We start from the raw sequence: 22,375 nt of genomic DNA, 5'->3' as shown, positions 1-22,375 counted from the left end.
CATATTTTCTGAACACATCACTAAGTTATAATTTACACTTTGGTAAATCCTGTACTAGATGTGTATAATCTCAACCACACAAGTACAACTGATTCATATCCATAGAAAGAACCACACTGATTTGGAATAGTTTCCCCGTGCAATGTCACACAGTATTGGGGATTGAACATGGTACTAACCGAGATGGAACCTATTAAAAAATGCAATTGTAAATTACCTGGTATTTATGATGTGAAAGCTACTGAAAAATACCTCTAATTCAAATTATATCAGCTACCAACCTGCTTGAAATTCCCTTAATAACCAGGCCTTCTAGGCCTTCAGTATTGAGAACTTGATTTAAATTCAAATATTTGTTTTGGGGAGGTTAATAATTAACTTATTATTAGCCTTCAACTTCTTTGTATGAATTTAAAGGAAGTATGCTATAGTGGTTAAGAGTATGAACATTGGAGTCGTATAGAACAGTATGCACATCCTGGTTTTGCTGCTTTATATCTAGTAGTCTTTGGGCAATTAACTTCTCTAAGCTTCAGTTACTTTTCTTAAAAGTGAAAGTAACAATAGTATATGATGCATGCAGTTATTGTGAGAACTAAGCATATATAAGACATTTAGTTCTCTTCCCAGCATATACCAAGTGCTCCAAAAAGTTATTATTAACAAAAATGATAACACCAATAAGTTAATAATATGAGTGCCAAGGATGTCATTCTGTGAATCTCAGAAAAAGGAATATATAACAGGAGGATTTGGAAAACAATATCCAGGTTGCTTCTTGTCCTCGTTCAAAATCTTTTGGATCATTCTTCCTGTAAACTATTTTAAATCACTTGAGGTCTGTATGTGAATATTGATCATTTAAATGAATTAATAACTAAATATCTTTTTACTTAAGTGGGTAGGATATATATCACACTCTAAGGGAGAAAAGTTGTCTGAAAAGAATGTTTCAGTAAAATTTTCCAAATTTCCAAATAAAGCATCTGGAAGCTTTTGGAGAACAAACTGGGTTGCTGTTTATAGATCCAGATTAACAATTGCTATGCTTTTTTTTATTCAGCTTTTTTACCCCTTGAAGGAAATTGTAGAAATGTTCTGAGTTGAGCCTCATATATACACACATCTGCTGCATAGCAATTCACATATGCTGTCTCCTTAATAAAATGCTAGATTGACACCAGCCTCCTGCAGCTCCTTCAAATGTGAATCTATTAGGGGATATTCTCTGTATTGGAAACTGGCAATCCCCCACACAATCTCATCTGGTAGACCCAAGAAATGAGGGAAAAACAGTTAAGTAGCTTCCATGGTAGGTAAATAGGCATTTCTGCTTGGAAATATAATTGGAACTGGTGCTCTCTTTCAGAATTAAACACAGAAGTGTCCACTTTGTGTTTTCTCACTTTATTGGAAACTTAATCTTTTTGAAGAAGTAAGGCTATGCAAGTGGCAAAACAAAAGAATATCTTTGCTACCCAGGTAATGAAATTTTAATTAATTTTGTGTTTGCCACTAACCCTGGTGATCCTTCACCTCATTTAGCATTAATATGAAATACAATGTAAGAACCAAAAGATCATGGAGATTAATTAATTCCACTTGTATTGTTATAGATGTTGTGATAACTGAAATAAGGATTCTCCGTCCTATTTATCTCCTTAGTTTAAAGTTAATTCTCAAAGTTTCTAGGACAAGAAGATTATTTTTTAAGATATATATTCAAATGACAATGCAGCAAAATTCTGGTATGGTTAAGGTAGATTAAACAGCCTACCTCTTCCATTTATTACAATTTAAAACTCTGGATGGATGTTTAAAACATTGATCCAAAAACCGTGAAAAGTAAGTAATAGCTAGTAAATTGGAGAGGAAAATCAAAACTTGGAGAAAGACTAGCACAGTGGCCAGCTTTCTTTTTTTTAATTTTTACCCTTCCATCATCCTTCTTGAACACAGAGCAGTCTGAATGGGTGACTGCCTGAAGTGTGGCCATGGAAAACCCTCTCTCTCTGGCCAGAGGACTGGGAGAGGGAACCTCAGGAAGAGAGAATGGTGAATATACTGTGTTTCATTTTTCTCTCCCAACTCTCCCTGACTTGGAGGCATAAGCTAGTCCTCAGACTTCAATTTTGTGATGTAGGGATTGGTAGCAGCAACCAGGTTCACTTATTTGTCCTGGAGGGAAAAAAAAAAGTGTTCGCAGGAGATTTGCAACAGTACGCGAGAACTTAAAATTCTGCTTTCTGTCCAGAAAACAAGAATGGTAGCCTCTGAAAGACAATAAAATGGGTAGATTATGGAAAAAAAAGAAATTGTGCCAAAAGATCAAGAAGAAAAGCTATATATTAAATCCAAACTATGAAACTGTAGAAATGATCCCAAAATCAAATGAGTTGAGAACAAATGTATGCTGTAGGCCACCATCCAGTTCCCAGACAAGTCCGTGGGTGACACATAATAAAGGTGAATTCCAACAGCAAACTAACTCTTTAAAAACTGAACTGACATTTGAATCACAGCTTACATAAGACAGGAGTTAAAACCTAGACCAAACAAAATTGTTAAAACAAACAAGTCAACATTCTCTAAAGGACTTTAATGACTTAGGAGGTACTATTTCAAATACTTGGGACACAATACAAAATTGACATACACAGAAACATGAACATTTCAACAACATTCAAGGTAAAAGGAAATCAACAGATGCCAAACACACAGACATATGCTGGAATGAGGTGACACAGATTTAAAAACAGTTACCATAATCAACTTTCTTGAATTAAAAGTAAGAACTCTTGCAATAAACAGAAAGCTTGAAAATTTTAGAAGTTTAAGTTACTTAAAAAGTGAAAATTCTGAAAATTGAAAAATACAACCAAAAAAAAATCTCACTTGAAGGACTCAATGGGAGATTGTAAATTTAAAGGAAAGATTCTGTGCACTTGAGTGTAAACTAATGGAAATAACTCATTCTGAATAACAGAGAGGAGAAAGATTGAAAAACATAATGATCAAAGCCTTATGGACTTGTGGAACAATACCAAAAGATCTCTTATATGTGTTGTTGTAGTCACATAAGTATAGGAGAAATTTTGTGTCCTACCCCCTGAAAATAGAAAAATAGTATCTTAAAACTTCCCAAATTTTATGAAAGAAAAAATCTGCAGATTTAAGAAACTCTGTGAACTACAAACAGTATAAGCTCTTAAAAAAACTATATCCATATACTTCCTAATCAAACTGATTAACACCAAGGTCAAAAGAAAACAACCAAAACCTTTAAAATAGACAGAAAAAATGGTATGTAATATATATGGGAAACAGTAATTTTAATGATTGTTGATTTTTTATCACAGACCATGGGAGCCAGCAGGCAGTTGAACACATTTTTTAAGTGCCAAAAGCAAATAATTGTTAACCAAGAATTCTGCATCCAGAAAAAATATCCTTCAGAAATGAGGGTAAAACAAAAATATTTTAAGATGAAGAAAAACTAAAACAATTTCTTTCTAGCAACACTGTTCTAAAGGAAATACTAAGTTTTTCAGGCAAAAGGGAAATGATTGCCAGAAGAAAACATGATAAATTAGGAAATAAAATTTTAAAAAAGTAAATATATTTGTAAATATAATAGACTATCTTTCTCCTTTAAGTATGTGTGACAGTTGATAATACATATTTAAGACTGGCTGATGGAAATTCAACTTATCCAGATAGAAAGCATAGGACAATTGTAACATAAGGAGAGTAAAGAGATTTAAAAGATTGTAAGAGTTCCACATTTCACATAAATATGTAAAGTATTGACTCTGTGTTAAGTGTGAAAATTGGCAAATGGATATGATAAACCCCAATCAGTAAAATAAATATAAAAATATATAGTGAAAAATTCAATGGATATATTAAAATGGAATTCTAAAGTTATTCTCAAAACCCAAAGAAGGCAAAAAAGATTAAAAAATAAAGAACAGGTGAAATAGGAAAAAATATAAAAAGGGTAATCTAAATCTGAATGCATTAGTATTACATTAAATATAAGTTATCTAAGACCACCAATTTAAAGACAGTGATAATTAGATTGGATTAAAAGTATTCAAATGTTTGCTGTTTATGCAAAACTCACTTTAAATATAGTTATATTGACAGATTAAAGTAAAAAAAAAAAAAGTAGCAAATGTTATACTGTGTAAATACTAATCAAAAGAAAGCTGGAGTGGCTAGAGAAAGGAAAATTACCAGAATAAAGAGGGATATTGTATAGTGATAAAAAGAATGTTTCAACATGAAGATATAATAAGTATAAATTGCATATGTATAACAAAAGAACTTAAAAATGCCTGTGTATGCATTTAGAGATATCAACATTCACTTGAATATAGTTGATAGAACAAGTAGATGGAAAATCATCAAGGAAGTAGAAGACTTGAACAATACTTTGTGATATTGTGAGTTATAATAAAAAATAAATACTTGGTTTTCATCTCCATTTCTGTTACAGAGCTCCAAAAACCCTTGGAGTTTCCTAGGAGTTGAGAGCAATGTCTTTTGTTACATTAATAAGATGACTTTTAAACCACATCTAAGGATGGGTGCTGATTGCCAGTAGAACCAATAATGTGATTAGAGGGTTGGAATTTTTTTTTTTAACGTTTATTTATTTTTGAGACAGAGAGAGACAGAGCATGAACGGGGGAGAGTCAGAGAGAGTGAGACACAGAATCTGAAACAGGCTCCAGGCTCTGAGCTGTCAGCACAGAGCCCGACGCGGGGCTTGAACTCACGGACCGTGAGATCATGACCTGAGCCGAAGTCAGACGCTTAACCAACCGAGCCACCCAGGCGCCCCGAGGGTTGGAATTTTCTATCCTACCCTCCTGATCTCTAGGAAGGTGAAAGTTGAAGAGTCAATTAATTGTGAATAGCCATTGATTTAATGAATTGTGGCTATGTAATTAAGGCCTCTATATAAAAATCCCCTAAGGAGGATATTCAGAGAACTTCTGGGTAGGTAAACACAGTTGAGATTTGGGAAGAGTGGTATACTAGGAGAGGGGATGGAAGCTCCTCCTTTCTCCATACTTAGCCCTATGAATCTCTTCCATCTTGCTCTTCCTGAGTTATACCCTTTCATGATAAACCCGTAATCTAGTTAAGTAAAATGTTTCAGAGTTTGTGAGCAGCTCTAGCAAATTAACAGAATATAAGGAGAAGGTTATTGGAAGTTTCTATCTACAGCCTGGGAGTCAGAAGCCCAGGTGAAAATCTAGACATTCATCCTGATCTGATGAGGGGGTTGTTACAAGACTGATGCTATCTTAACCCGTGGGATCTGATACTATCTCTAGGTAGACAGTATCAGAATTGAGTTGAATTGTATAATACCCTAGTGGTGCCTAGAGAATTGCTTGGTGTTAAAAAAAAAAAAAAAAGCCACCCCTACAAACACTAGACTGTGTCCTGAAAATTTAAGTTAGCAATCAGAAGTGAGATCAGTGTCAGAACTTCTAGCAATTATCTTCACCCAAATGAGATATATACAACCCTCAACCCAACAGCCTGAGATACACATTCTTTTCATGTGCATATGAAATATTCACCAAAATAGAACATATTCTAGGTCACAAAAAATTGACAAATTTACTAAAAAGTGAAATTATACAAATTTTATCTTGTTGCCTAATGGAATTTAACTAGAAATCAAAAATAGAAAAATATCTGGAAACCTCTAGGTATTTGAAAATTATACAACACATTTCTGTAATTACTGTGCCAAAGAGCAAGTCTCAAGAGAAATTCAAAAATATTTTTAATTAAATGAAAAAGAAATACATCGTATCAGAAGTTGTGGGATGTACCAAAGTCATGAGTTATCAAAATGTATAGCATTAAAAGCATATATATATATATATTTTTTTTTTCTTAAAGGACAAAACCTCAAACCATCAATTTAAGCTTGTGTCTTAAGAATCTAGAAAAAGAGAAACAATATAAACCCAAAGCATGCATAAAAATGAAATAAAAACATGAACAAGTATCAGAGAAATTAAAAATGGAAAAACAATAGAGAAAACAAAATCAAGACTGGTTCTTTGTCAACATCAACAAAACTGATAAAACTATAGCCAGTCTGACAAAGAAAATAAGTAAACATCAAGTTCTAATATCAAGAATAAAAGAAGGAATACTTCTATAAACTGCACAGACATTAAAATTTAATAAGGGAACACTAGGAACAACATGACCTTAGCATGGGCTGTTATTTAAAAATACCATAAAATGTTTGGTTTATCAACAACATGAATTTATTACTCATAGTTCTGATAACCTACAGACCCCTATCAGGTTCCAGCATGGTCAGGTTCTTGGCAAGGACCCTCCTTCTGTTTTACAGATGGCTATTTTACTGCTGTATCATCCAATGGTGAGGAAATACCTAGTTAGCTCTCTGGTCCTTTCTTATAAGGGCAATAATTTCATTCCTGGAGGTTCTACCATCATGATCTAATTATCTCCCAAAGGCCCCATCTCCAAATACCATCACATTGGAATTAGTTTCTAAATAAGAATCTGAAAGAGGCATAACCATTTAGTCTATCACAAACACCATGAACATAAGTTTGACCTGAGGAAGATGGGCCATTTCCTTGAAAGACATATAACAGGAAATTCTCTTAATAAGACAAATAATCTAAATAGTCCTATATCTAACAGACTGAATTCACAGATAAAATCTGTTATGAAAATGTCAAGTCTAGATGATCTCACTAAAACCTACGAGACGTTTAAAGAAAAAAAATATAAATCTTACAAAGAATCTTTCAGAAAATATAAGAAAAAGGAATGTTTACCAACTAATTTATTATTTGATGATTGTCCTCAAACCAAAATCAGACAAAAACAGTACAAGAAAATAAAGCCACAGGAAAATATAAATCATAAACACAGATGCTAAAATCCTCAATAAGATACCAGCAAAATAACCCAGCAATAAATAAAAAACATAAAATATCATGACCAAACTGAACTTGATCTCAGGAATGCAACATTAAAAATCACTATTAAAAAAAAATCAATGTTTAGATGATCTGTCCATTGTTATAAGTGGAGTATTAACGTCTCCTACTATTATGGTATTATTTACATTTATTTATTTTTGAGAGATCACAAGTGGGGGAGGGGCAGAGAGAGAAAGAGACACAGAATTCAAAGCAGACTCCAGGCTCTGAGCTGTCAGCACAGAGCCCAACATGGGGCTCGAACTCACAAACCATGAGATCATGACCTGAGCCAAATTCAGGTGCTTAACTGACTGAGCCATTAGTCACAATAGGCCCCCCTATTATGGTATTATTATCAATGAGTTTCTTCATGTTTGTGATTAGTTGATTTATATATTTGGGTTCTATCAAGTTGGGGGCATAAATATCTACAATTATTAGATCTTCTTGATGGAGAGACCCCTTAATTATGTTATAATGCCCTTCTTCATCTCTTGCTACAGTCTTTGTTTAAAATTTTTGTGTGCCTGGGTGGCTCAGTCAGATGAGCGTCCAACTTTGGTTCAGGTCATAATCTCACAGCTTGTGAGTTTGAGCCCCACATCAGGCTCTCTGCTGTCAGTGTAGAGCCCACTTTGGATCCTGTCTCTCTCTGCCCCTCCCCTACTGTCATGCACTGTATCTTACTCTCAAAAATAAACATTAAAAAAGTAAAATAAAATCTAGTTTGTCTAAGTATGGCTACTCTGGCTTTCTTTTTACTTCCATTAGCATAATAGGTGATCCTCCACCCCCTCACTTTCAATGTGCAGTTGTCTTTAGGCCTAAAATGAGTACCTTATAGGCAGCATTTACATGGATCTTGCTTTGTTGTTGTTGTTGTTTGTGTTTTTTTTTTAATTCATTATGATACTCTATGCCTTTTTATTGGAGGATTTAGTTCATTTACATTCAGAGTGATTACTGAAATGTATGAATTTAATGCCATTGTGTTAACTGTAGAGTAGGTGCTTCTGGTGATATTCTCTGGTCCTTTGTAGTCTCTGTTGCCTTGGTATTTTTGTTTTCTCCACTCAGAAAGTGTCCCTTAAAATTTCTTGCAGGGCTGGTTTAATGGTCATGAACTCCCTTAGTTTTTTGTGTCTGGGAAACTTTTCAACTTTTCTTTCCTTCTATTGTGAATGACAGTCTTGCTGGATAAAGAAGTATTGGCTGCATAGTTTTCCCATTCAGCACATTAAAAATTTCCTGCCACCCCCTTCTTGCCTGCCAAGTTTTAGTAGGCAGGTCTGCTGCAAACCTTATGTGTCTACCCGTGTAAGGTTAAGGACCTTTTCTCTCTAGTTGCTTTCAGAATTCTCTCTTTATCTTCGTATTTTGCATGATATGTCATGGTGTTGACTTGTTTTTGTTGATTTTGAGGAGTCCTCTGTGCCTCTTAGACATGAATACCAGTTTCTTATCCCAGATTAGGGAAGTTCTCATCTATAATTTATTCAAATAAATCTTCTGCCCCACTTCCCCGCTCTTTATTGGGAATTCCTATGATATGGTTATTGTTTCATTTCATGGAATCATTTAAGTCATCCCTGGTGATTTAATAATTTCCTTTAAATCAACAAGAAAACAAAAACTTTGAATAACACACTGTCCCAGATGGGCTTAATAGATATATTCAGAACATTTTATCCTAAAGCAGAATACACATTGTTTTCAAATGCACATGGAATATTCTACAGAACAGATCACATATGGGGTCACATATCAGCCCTGAAAAGGTACAAAAAGACTGAGAAGACTGAGAAGGGACCATGCATATTTTCAGATCACAACTATGAAACCCAAAATCAAATACAAGAAAAAATTTGGCAAGTCCTCAAATACATGGAGGTTAAAGAATATCTTACTAAAGAATGAATGGCTTAACCAGGAAATTAAAGAAGGAATTTAAAAAATAAATGGAAGCAAATGAGAATGAAAACACAGCAGTCTGAACCCTTTGGGATGCAGCTAAAGCAGTTCTAAGAGGAAAGTACATTGCAATTCAGGCCTATCTCAAGAAGCAAGAAAGGTCCCAAATACACGACCTAAACTTACACCTAAAGGAGCTAGAAAGGAGCAGTAAATGAAGCCTAAAGCCGGCAGAAGGAGGCAAATAATAAAGGTTAGAGCAGAAATAGACAATATAGAAACAAACAAACAAACAAAAAAAAACAAACCAGTAGAACAGGTCAATGAAACTAAATGCTGGTTCTGTGAAAGAATAAACAAAATTGATAAACCCTAGCCAGACCTCTCAAAAAGAAGAGAGAGGACCCGAAGAGATAAAGTCATAAATGAAACAGGATAGATCATAAACAACGCCACAGAAATACAAATATTTATAAGAGAATAGTATGAAAAATTATATGCCAAAAAACTGGACAATCTGGAAGAAGTGGACAAATTCCTAGAAATTCACACATTACCAAAACTGAAACAGGAAGAAACAGAAAATTTGAACAGGCCCATAACCAGCAAAGAAATTGAATAAGTTATCAGAAATCTCCCAACAAACAAGAGTCCTGGGCCAGACGGCTTCCCAGGGGAATTCTACCAGACACTTAAAGAAGAGTTAATACCTATTCTTCTGAAACTGTTCCAAAAAATAGAAATGGAAGGAAATCATCCAAACTCATTCTATGAAGCCAGAATTATTGATTCCCAAAATAGATAGAGACCCCTTTAAAAAGGAGAATTACAGGCCAATATCCCTGATAAAACTGGAAGCAAAAATGCTCAACAAGATACTAGCAAATCAAATTCAACAGTATACTAAAAGAATTATTCATCTGATAAAGTGGGATTGATTCCTGGGCTTGAGGGCTGGTTCCATATTTACAAATTAATCAACATGATAAACCACCATAAAAGAAAGGATAAGAATCATATGATACTCTCGATAGAGGCAGGAAAAAACATTTGACAAAATATATCGTCCTTACTTGATAAAAATCCTCAAGAAAGTAGGGATAGATGGAGCCTATCTCAATACTATAAAGGCTGTAAAGAAAGATACCCAGCTAATATCATCCTCAAGGGGAAAAACTGAGAGTTTTCCCCCTAAGGTCAGGAATATGACAGGGATGACCATGTCCACCATTGCTGTACAACAGAGTACTGGAAGTCCTGGCCTTAGCAATCAGAAAACAAAAAGAAATAAAAGGCATACAAATTGGTAAAGAAGAAGGTGAACTTTCATTCTTCACAGATGACATGATACTCTACTTGGAAAACCTGAAAGACTCTACCAAAAAACTCCTAGAAGTGATATATAACTTCAATAATGTTGCAGGACATAAAATCAACATACAGATATCAGTTGCATTTCTATATGCCAATAATGAAGCAGCAGAAAGAGAATTCAAAGAATCAATCCCATTTACAATTGCATCAAAAACAATAAGATGCCTAGGAATAAACCTAACCAAAGAGGTAAAAGATCTATACACTGAAAACTATGGCAAACTATGGAAGATATTGAAGAAGACACAAAGAAATGGAAAAACATTCCATGCTTATAGATTAGAAGAACAAATATTGTCAAAATGTTGATACTACCCAGAGCAATCTACATATTCAATGCACTCCCTATCAAAATAAATCCAGCATTCTTTACAGGACTAGAACTAACAATCCTAAAATTTGTATGGAACCAGAAAAAATTCAGAGTAGCTAAAGTACTGTTGAAAAACAAAACCAAAGCTGGAGGCATCACAATTCTGGACTTCAGGCTGTATTACAAAGCTGTAATCATCAAGACACTATGGTACTGGCAGAAAAAAAGATACATAGATCAATGGAACAGAATAGAGAACTCAGAAGTGGACCCACAAACGTATGGCCAACTTCTCTTAGACAAAACAGAAAAAAGTATCCAATGGAAAAAAGAGTCTCTTTAGTAAATGGCGCTGGGAAAACTGGACAGCTACATGTAGAGGAATGAAACTGGACCACTTTTTTATACCATACACAAAAATAAATTCAAAATTGATGCAAAACCTAAATGTGAAACAGGAAGCCATCAAAATCCTAGAGGAGAAAACAGGCAACAACCTCTTTGACCTCAGTCACAGCAACTTCTTGACATGTCTCTGGAGGCAAGGGAAGTAAAAGCAAAAATAAACTTTGGGAACCTTATCAAGATAAAACAAAAACAAAAACAAAACTTCTGCACAGTGAAGGAAACAATCAACACAACTAAGAAGCAGCCTACAGAATGGGAGAAGATATTTGCAGATGCCATCAGATAAAGGGTTAGTACCCAAAATGTATACAGAACTTAACCAAACTCAACACCCCAAAAACAAATAATCCAAAGAAGAAATGGGAAGATACGAATAGACGCTTTTCCAAACAAGATGTCCAAATGGCGCACAGACACATGAAAAGATGCTCAATATCACTCATCATGAGAAAAATACAAATCAACACCATAATGAGATACCACTTCACACTTGTCAGAATACCTAAAATTAACAACTCAGGAAACAACAGATGTTGGCAAGGATGTGGAGAAAGGGGAAAACTTTTGCACTATTGGTGGGAATGCAAACTGGCTCAGCCACTCTGACGAACAGTATAGGAATTTCTCAAAAAATTAAAAATAGAACTACCCAATGATCCAGCAGTTGTACTGCTAGGTATTTATCCAAAGCACACAAAAATACTGATTCGAAAGGACTCCAATGTTTATAGCAGCGCTATCAGCAATAGCCAAATTGTGAAAAGAGCCCAAATGTCCATTGAATGATGAATGGATAAAGAAGATGTGGTATGTGTATACACACACACACACACACACACACACACACACACACACACATGACGGAATATTACTTGGTGATTAAAAAGAATGAATTCTTGCCATTTGCAACAAGGTGAATGGAACTAGAGTGTATTATTCTAAGCAAAATAAGTCAGAGAAAGACGAATATCATATGATTTCACTCACATGTGGAATTTAAAAAACCAAATAGATGAACATAAGGGCAGGGAAGGAAAAATAAGATAAAAACAGGGAAGGCAGTTAACTAGTTTTTCTAGAGGCAGGCCTTGTCAAGAACAGAATGCTCTGGCATATTTCGAAATGGTTAGATTTCTCCTATCCCTTCAGGAAGCGGAAACGTACAAGGGGATTTTTCTCTAATATTCCCCATGAGAACTTAGGGTTCTCATAAAAACTTAGGGGGGTCCCTCTAAGGTCAGATTCCCTGGAGTTTTAAATTCTGACTTCCCCACAGTGAACCTCCAGAAATTCTTCACTTATAGTTTAGAATTTTTGTTTCCTCCCCAGCCTTCATTCCATGAAGCTTTCAATTCCAGTGATCTGCTATTCTCTGTATCTACCTATCTGTCTAATTTTGGAGCAGCAGTTTTCTGTGACCTCACTTCTAAAATGAATATAAGGTGAGTTGTTGATTTTTCAGTATATTCTGCTTTTTGCTTGTTAGGACAGTGGTAGTTTCTAAGCTCCTTACATGCCACACCAGAAAGCAGAAGCCTGATCATTTCTTATAAAGCTAAATTTGCACTTACCATAAAACCCATCACAATCTTACAATACCTGTACATGGATATTTATGACAGTAGAGTCATAATTACCAAAAGACTGAAAACAACTCAAATGACCTTCAAGGAAAGAACGGATAAACCGATTCTGGTACAAACATATGACACAAGACTCCTCAGAAATAAAAGAAGTTAACAATTGATATATACAATAACATGAAAAAATTCCAAAGACATTGTATCAATTAAAGGAAGCCTCTCGCAAGGTTTACATTGTGAATGATCTCATTTATAGGCAATTTGGGAAAGGCAAAACAACCCCAATGGAAAAAAAGGTCACTGGTTACCAGACTTAGGGTTGGAGAAGGTTTTGATGGTCAAGGAGCAACACAAGGGAATTCTTTGGGAGTATTGCAACTATTCTCTATCCTGGTTGTGTTGGTCATTCAGAAAGTTTACAGGTGTATTAAAATTCAGAAATTTATAATAAAAAAGTGAATTTGACTTTGTGTGAATTTTTTAAAGCCAGTATAGTAAGAGATTTTTTTTCTCATGTTTAAAAGAAGAATCCTCAAAAAGGTTTTCTATGCTATTTCTTCTAGCACATTCACAGCTCCAAAATTAGACATCATGCCAATCATATTTTTTACTTTTTTATAATCCCTTGAATACCAGCACACCAGATGCAGCCATAGGAAGGAAAACACACCAAGTTGCACTGATGCGAAGTCAAACAGAACAACACTTTGCAACTCAATGTTTTTAGCAAAAGGGACCATTAAACACAGCATATTATTTAATAAAAAAATGTAGGGAGGTAGTCTTGGCAGAAAAAAAGAAAACAGAATAAGAGACAAATTCCCTTTGCTGTTGAGTACTATTTAATGAATCTAATTAGTAAGCCTCAGTGGTCTTGTAGAGGCTTTCGGGATTTTTGCATTCATTTTGAAAACAAAATGAATGTTCTGGCAGCTCCTGAAACAGAATGTTAAGATAAGAAATGTAACACAAAAAGCAGTCACCTTGAATCAGAAATGAAGAGCTGACTGGAGGTGCTGCTGAGACTATAAAGAAGTTTGTCTTTTCTCTGCAAGATCACCTTTCATTTTAAACCACCAGTTTCACACACACACACACACACACACACACACACACAAATGCAGGGATTAGGGAGAAAAACAATCAGCTGGGGTTGGAACTAGTGAGAAATCAAACAGTATAGGCTGTAAGGAAATTTAGGGACAGCAAGCTGGAAATTAAGTTGGTTGTTAATTAATCAGCAAAAATAAAATGGGGTGACCACCCGGCAGAAAGTCAATGGTGAAGGCTTACGTTTCCAGACAGTTGTGTATGGGAAGTTTGGTGTTTGCACTTCTCCAGGGAATCTCTCCAGAGTATGCCAAGACAGGTGACAGACTGCCTACCAAATCACAAAGGTCACATTTCTGTTGTCTGACAGAGCCTCTGGGCTCATGTGAGGATCATTAAGAAATATTTTCTCTTAAGCAAGAACTGGTTCTTACTCTTCACCCTATCTCCCACTATCATCTCTTAAAAATCTGCTTGTCCTGTGCTTCAGTCAGCCACTGGAGTGTGGTTGGGCTAACAGCTCCCTGCTCAGTAGCACAATACAGAAACAAAACACTAGCTAACTTTCAGTTTCCCAAGATGTACAGGCATATGATGAAGGTGACTGAGGCCCTAGTAATTATCCCTATATCCCAAAGTCATGTTAAGTTTTAAATCAGGTGAACCCTCAAGTAAGATGAACAACATAGGTCACTGCAGAATTAACATGGCATTTTTGGAACACTTCTCAGGTCTTTTGGAAGTGGCTGTCCCTGAGTCACAACGTAACTGCAGGAATTGACAAGTGGAACACAGAACCAAAGGCTTGACTTTGTTGCCTGTCTCACTACATCACACAGTTTGCTAAGGCAAATCTCGGTGACCAGGATGAGAAAATTAAGAAACAAGAGTAGGAGTGGATGCTAGCAAAATTCAAACCATGGCTCAGGATAAATAGAATTTCCAATGGATTTATTCCCAGGTAATTCTGTCAAAATGCAAACCTTATACACTTAGAAACATGTAGGTGTACAGGTGTTGAATAAAAGGGGGGATGGCCATCTGAAAGGGAATTACCAGAAGGTAATAAGAGTAATAGTAATAATACCTTAAAATGAGAAAGATGGCAGATACAAAGGAAAATATCTGAGTTAGTATATTCATTTTTCATCAACTCTGAGTGCACCTCGGCTGGGTATGCATCATTTGAGGGTTTAAAATGCACAATTGGTTTTCCACATGAAGAAACTTAGCATAATGTATCCTGGTATGTAAATTCCTTGAAGAATAAAATCTGTCTGTATGAAATTCATTCAAGGCAGATCAAACCTAAAATTCCATGAAATTAGGCACATAATAAATATTTTGTGAGATTATAATGAAGTTATTTACTATGATTTACTTGAGTGTTGGCATGAGTTAGAACTCGGGTAGATCCTTCGTTTGATGATAGTCTGTTCCTGCTTATAATCTGTCAGCATACTCTCCAATTTCCAACTTTCATAGAACATGTACTGTATAAATGTCTGTGGTCATATTTATCCCACAGTGCCAACCCAGGGAAGAGTAAAAAATTTCAATCATCTAAATAGCTTTTTTTCAGGGGCGCCTGGGTGGCGCAGTCGGTTAAGCGTCTGACTTCAGCCAGGTCATGATCTCGCGGTCCGTGAGTTTGAGCCCCGCGTCAGGCTCTGGGCTGATGGCTCGGAGCCTGGAGCCTGTTTCCGATTCTGTGTCTCCCTCTCTCTCTGGCCCTCCCCCGTTCATGCTCTGTCTCTCTCTGTCCCAAAAATAAACTAAAAACGTTGAAAAAAAAAATTTAAAAAAAAATAGCTTTTTTCAAAATTATGTAACACATACAGAGATTTTACTGGCATTTTTCATTTCCTTCTAAAATGGATAGCTAATTATGCATATAACCCTAATAAACTTATGAAAAATAAATAAAATAGATAATTTCATGGCATAATGTAAGTTATAAAACCACAGAAGTATGGCTAAAAATTTCACTTTCCAACTTTTTTTATATGGACACAGTTTTAATTGAACTGAATTGATACAACTGTATCAAACATAGATCCAATCTATGTTTGAAAATGTATTTACAAGGAAAGCCCACTAACCAAGCAAACATCAAGGATCCTGAATTCTTTTTACTTGATGCTGAGCTATAAACTTTAAGCAAGCCACACCTTCAGAATTTGTGTTAAACAATAAATCAAAACACCATTCCTTCCCTCCAGGAAGAGAAGGTCTAAAATCAGTCCAGTTAACATGACAGGGTCTGTAAGTGGTCAGAACATTTGTTCCAAACTCAAATGCCTAAAGGCCAGTCAGATAACCCAAATAACTGAAGTGATCTGGATAGGCACTGTGCTCACACATGAGCGTATGTCCTTAGGTACAAGAGGGTCACAGCTTCCCTGCTTGCCTTTCTAAATGTCATAGTTTGTAAGCAAAGTTTGCTACAATAAAAGCAAAAGTTATCTAATCAATTGTTATCTTCTGTAAATACAAGTCATATGTAACCAGATCCCCTAACTTAAAAGAATTTCCTGTTTTTTTCCACTCTCTATTTAAACACACACATTGAATCATATGTGTGTGCATGGGTGTGTAGACACATACACACATACAAATGAGTATATATGATAATATATGAAATATAATTATCTATGTTATAGTCTGAATTGTGGTCTCCTCAAATTAATATGTTGAAGTCAACTCCCTAGTACCTCAGAATATGATTGTATTTGGAGATGAGGTCTTTAAAGAGGTAAGTTAAAATGGCTTTAATCCAATGTAACTGGTGCCCTTATAAGAAAATGACATTAGGATACAGATAGTCATACAAGGAAGACCATGTGAAGATATTGGGAGAAGACAATCATAAAGAATGGCCAAGGAGAGAGGCATCAGCCTTTGGAATTAAGAGAAAATAAATTTCTGTTGTTTAAGCCATTTGCTATAGTACTTTGTTATGGCAGCCCTACCAAAACAATACAATTGCCATTCAATTAAAAATGTGTTAGCAAATATAACAAAGCTGAATGCATTGGAATATATAAGTCATCTCTGAGTTAGAAATCATGGATGTTTTTTATGAATACGGCAATCTTTCTATCACTCCTTCCCCAGGGGCTCCAATGTCAGATGATTTTGTTTTGGCAAGCTTTAACTTAGGAGATGTATCTATTTCCCAATAGTCTGAAGGAATTAGTTTTTGATGTATGCCCATGGTCTCCATCATAGGACTACACCTTACTTCTGACAACACTGCAGAGTTAACAAGCTAAATAAACAAGTGGGCTCTAAATATAGTCACACCTAATTCTGCAGTCCAATGGAAGAGTTTAGAAGTGGGGAGCAAACTTGTTTTTTAACTGATTCCTTCCACAGAGCTTCTGAGTCTAGTCAATTTTTTGTTTTGTTTCAATTTCAGGTTGCTGTTGGTATTTGCAGGTTTATTCGCTTAAAAAGAAAACAAAAATCCAGAAATGTGCAAAACAAATAATAGTCCAGAACAGTATACAAAACTGCATGTTTCATGAAGTCAAATGACGATAGACATAATGAGGTCACAAATCAAGATCGCATTATCTGAAAATGTATTTAAGTGTCTTTCAGATTATGTTAACCATTCATTTCTCAGACCTCCCTCAGGCATTTGCACAGCAAAAGATTTCCTTGAGGAAATCTGAGATATTTTTTAAAATTCCAGACAAGTTTTTATCAATTCAATAAAAAGTTTTTATCAGCTTTTACATATTGTGTATGTATATCAAGATCCCGGGGCTACTAAAATGCTAATAACATTTCTTTAGCCTTAAATATGTAACTATTACAAAAAGCTAAGCTACCAGTGAGCAAAGCTGGAGAGCTATCATGGAAGTCTTTCATTGCCTTTCTCCATCTTAATACTCTCTTTACCTCAGAAATTTTTGTTGAAGATTTCTTTTGCCCTTAGACTTCTAGAGTTTAAGAAGTTATCAAGCAAATTTTCTCAGGAAATCATAGTTCCAATTTTGGAAAGACTTTGATAGTAGGACTAAAGCCTATCCCCTGGCCAAAAAAATAATAATGAGAGGCAAATTAGTCTTCAGCATTCTTTATGCAATTTGAGTTTTGCTACTCAGAACTTTCATACAAATCTCTTAATATCCAGAATCCCATTCTCAATTTGGGTTATTACTCCAGATGAGGTTATTCCAGGAAAATGCTTTACGCTCTATAACTCATAGCCTCAAGTCTGAGCACAGAGATCTAAGTAGCAGTGTGACTCAAATGCATAGTTTCATCATCTGTAAAGTTGAAATGACCTCAGTGGCTTGCTGTCAGAATTAAAGACATCATCTATATAAATCACTTATCATAAGGCCTGTCACATGAAGTCTTCTCTATAAATACTTGTTATCAATGAGTCTAGGCTCTGGCTCTGAATAAGATGAAATAAACACTCCATCCTTGTTTTTTCCACTAAATACAGCTATAAAACCTGAATAGAATGCATAGAAGAGCTATTTAACAGCTCTGAAAATAAAGAGTAGCCCAAAGATTGGGAGGAAAATCAACATCTGAGATATTACTGATATGTCTATGAGTTTACATTTTCTTTTTCCAATTGGTATCCCCCAAATTGAACTCAATGCAAAAGTGGGCACCAAGGCACAGTTAAAATCTTCTAGTTTCAACAGTGGAAAAGGAAGTCATTAGCACTCAGAAAGATTGTGGAAACACACCCCTTGTTTTTCTCTCAGCCTTCAAAAAATTACATGGTATGGGTGACAGCTATAGACAATAGGAGCCCATACCAACTAGAACTCTAATTGAGAGGAATCTTCCTCTTGGATCAGTGGAACTATAATTCCAAGAATATGGGGTCTATCTTTTGTTGTTTTTATTCTCTCTCTCTCTCTCTTTTTTGCTCCTTCACCCCAGACATAGGATCAGTTGGTGAGGTACACAAAAGAACAAGTTAAATAGAACCTCAGACTTCTGCTTATAGAAACAAAAACAGGAGTCCCTGGGAAACAGAAATTAATAGGGCAGCTGAAAAGAGGCAGGAACTTGGGAAAGTAGTCCAAGAGAGGTTTTTATGAACTCATAGGCCCACCCCAAGCTGTAAATGCATATATATATATATCTGAAATCATTTATACTAAATATACTGAGAGCTGAATTAACAGGCCCATACCCAGGTCTCAGACTGGTGACTGGGTGATGCATGTGTGGAACAGATCAGGATAGTACTATAATGGTTTTGAACCAGACTGGAAACTGGTTGAACCTACACTGGTCTACTGCCTGCTAAAACAAATACAGCATTTTTAGAGATTAGTCAAGACTCAGTCTCGTGTGATAAATATTCCCAGTATCTAATATTCAATCTAAATTCACTTGACATAGGGGTGCCTGGGTGGCTCAGTCGGTTGTGCATCTGACTTTGGTTCAGGTCATGATCTCACAGTTTTTGAGTTTGAGTCCTGCATCGCGCTCTGTGCTGACAGCTCAGAGCCTGGAGCCTGCTTCCTATTCTGTGTCTCCCTCTCTCTCTGCCCTCCCCCTCTTGCAGTATGTCTCTCTCAAAAATAAATAAAAATTAAAAAATTTTAAATTTACTTGACATAAAAAGGACCAGGAAAATTTCAAATCACAAGGAAAAGACAACCAACAGATACAAATGATAATATATCAGAAATGTTGGAATTCCTTGACAAATATTTTAAAGCAGTTATTATAAAAGTACCACAGTAAGCAATAGTGAACACTATTGAAATAAATTTTAAAAAATAGAAAATCTGAAAAAAAATCATATATATGAATAAAAAAACAAGTGGTGGGGCGCTTGGGTGGCTCAGTCAGTTAAGCATCCGACTTCGGCTCAGGTCATGATCTCACGGTTCATGAGTTCAAGCCCCGCGTCGGACTCTGTGCTGACAGCTCAGAGCCTGGAGCCTGTTTCAGATTCTGTGTCTCCCTCTCTCTCTTCCCCTCCCCCATTCATGCTCTGTCTTTGTCTCAAAAATAAATAAACGTTAAAAAAAAAAATTTAAAAAAAAGTGGAAATTTTAGGAAGCTCAATAAAGTCCCATTGAAAATTTAGTCAGAAATGGAGATGACAGTGGAAAGAGTCAATATATTTGAATATAAAGCAATAGATATTACTCAACATTGTTCAATTATTCTCTGTGCAAAGATAAAAAATGTAAAATTAAAAGAAATTAAGGACCTATTGGTCAATAACAAGTGATCTAAAATTTGTTTTATCAAATCTCAGAAAGACATAAGAGTGTGGTACTATAAATAATCTTCAAAAAATATCTGAAAACTTCTCTGCAGTGGTGAAACATATAAACCTACAGATTCAAAGAAGCACAGATATTCAAAACAAGATAAACCCACAGATAACAGTCATGGAGACTTCACAATCAAACTGCACATAACCAAAGATAAAGAACAATTCCTAAAGATAGAAAAGGCACATATTATATATAGAACAGCAATTTTAGTAACAGATTTCTTCCAGAAAAAATAAAGATCAAAAGAAAGTGGCAAAGCATTTTTAAACTAATGAAAGAAAATATCAGTTCAAATTCTATATCCAGCAAAAATATCTTCTACACATAAAGATATCTCAGATGAAGGAAAATTAAGATAATTTGTTTGCAATGAAATTGCTATAAAGCATAACTCATAAAAAGCCTTAAGATATAAAAGAAATAGTACTAGGAAATAAAGAAAATTTGGAATACCATGAATGCAAAAAGGAAAAAAATGGTAAACATTTGAGTAAATATATTAGTTTATTCTTCCCTTAAGATTTGTACAATAATTTGATTGTTGAAACAAAAGATCATTGTTGTATAATAAAGAATTCATCTAGTCTTTGTCCCAGGTTCCTGGCATGAAACTCCTAAAATGCTTATAATTTCCTGAGTAACAGGAATGTCCTTATCATTCATGACCTCATTGCATTATACTTGATAGTTTAGAAAAATGAGATGACTCATGATATGCCCCCAGATATTTCAGGATTGGAGTGACAATGCCTGAAAAACCAACCATGTGGTTAGAGGGTTGCACCTTGAGCTGCTCTGACCTCTAAGAAAGGAAAGGTTACTACAGACTGAGTTCAGTTCAATTATTCAATCTGTCACACCCATGTAATAAAACACCAATAAAAGCTCTGGACACTAAAGCTTAATGGAACTTCCTGGTTGGTGAACATATAGGGTGACTTTCCTTGATTCCATGAGGTGAAGGCACAGAAGCTCTATGCCTGGGATCCTCCCAGACCTTACCCTTCATTTGGGTGGTACCGATTTTTATCCTTTATAATAAAAGTGTAATTGTAAGTAAAGCACTTTCCTGAGTTTTGTGAATCATTCTAGTGAGTTATTTAACCTGAGGAGGTCATGGGAACTCCTGAATTTGTAGCTAGTGAGAATTATAGATAGCCTGGGGAATTCTGAAGTGGTGGTAACTGAATGGGGAAAGTCTTGTTGGTGACCATGCCCTTAAATCTGTGGAGTTTGATGCTAAATCCAGCTGGTTATAGTGTCAGAATTGAATTGCAGTATACCAGTCGGTGTCAGAATTTGGGTGGGGCACAGTGGGTTGGATGTACATAGATGTAATACATAAGAAAACTATGAAGTAAAAGAATATTAGAAATAACTATATGGTAATTTCTACATTCAAAACTTGTAGTTGTAAACTGCTGACTCTATAGATAGGCTGTGAAGTTAAGTGTGTATATTGTATTCTCTAGACCAACCACTTTAAAAAATTATACAAAAAGATATAGTTAAAAACACAACAGATATATCTAAGTAGAATACTAAAAGTTGCTTAAATAACTCAAAAAAGTACATGCAAAAGAAAAAAAAGGGATTTAAAATAAGCAAAAAAACAAATAAACAGAAAACAAATAATAAAATGGAAAACCCATGGATCAGTCTGCTCAGGCTACCACAACAAAATAACACAGACTGAATAGCTTAACAATAGCTATTTTCTCATAGTTTATGGAGACTTGATTAAAGTGCCATCAAACTCAATTTGTGTTGAGGGCTCGATCCCATGAACAAACAAACAAAAAATTTAAAAATGGCCCTAAGTCTTAAACAGACACATCACCAAATTAAAAATACAATGACAAATGAACACATAAAAAGTTGTTGACTATCATTAGCCACTGGGATAATACAAATTAAAACCATTATTAGATTCCACTACAAAGCTACTATAATGGCTAAAATAATATTGACTACACCAAATCCTAGCAGGGTACAAAGTACTGGAAATTTTCTTACTTTGATGGTAGGAATGTTTAATGGTACAGAAAATTTGCAAAATGGTTTGAAATTTCTTATTAAGTTAAAATTACACTTACCATATGATCTAGCAATCTCATTCCTAGGTATTTACCATAGAGAAATAAAAATTAATGTTCACTCAACATCCTACATAAATTTTCATAGTTCCTCTTTTATAATCATCAAAAAGTGGATCAAGTAAAAGGTAAAGATATTGTGGTACATGCATACAATGGAATAATCCTCAGCAATAAAAAGGAACTATTGATACACACAGAAATTTGGGTGGATCTCAAAGGTTATACAGAATGTGAAATAAATCAGTATCAAAAAATATATATTGTATGTTTCCATTTATATGACATTCTCAGATATAACAAAACTATAGTGATCAAGATAGATCAAGCAATTTTCAATGAATAAGAATGGGGTTGCTTG

Source organism: Panthera leo, chromosome A1 (assembly GCF_018350215.1).
Source record: "Panthera leo isolate Ple1 chromosome A1, P.leo_Ple1_pat1.1, whole genome shotgun sequence".
Taxonomy (NCBI): domain Eukaryota; kingdom Metazoa; phylum Chordata; class Mammalia; order Carnivora; family Felidae; genus Panthera; species Panthera leo.
The sequence above is the reverse complement of the archived record's forward strand: the minus strand, read 5'-3'. Positions refer to the sequence as shown.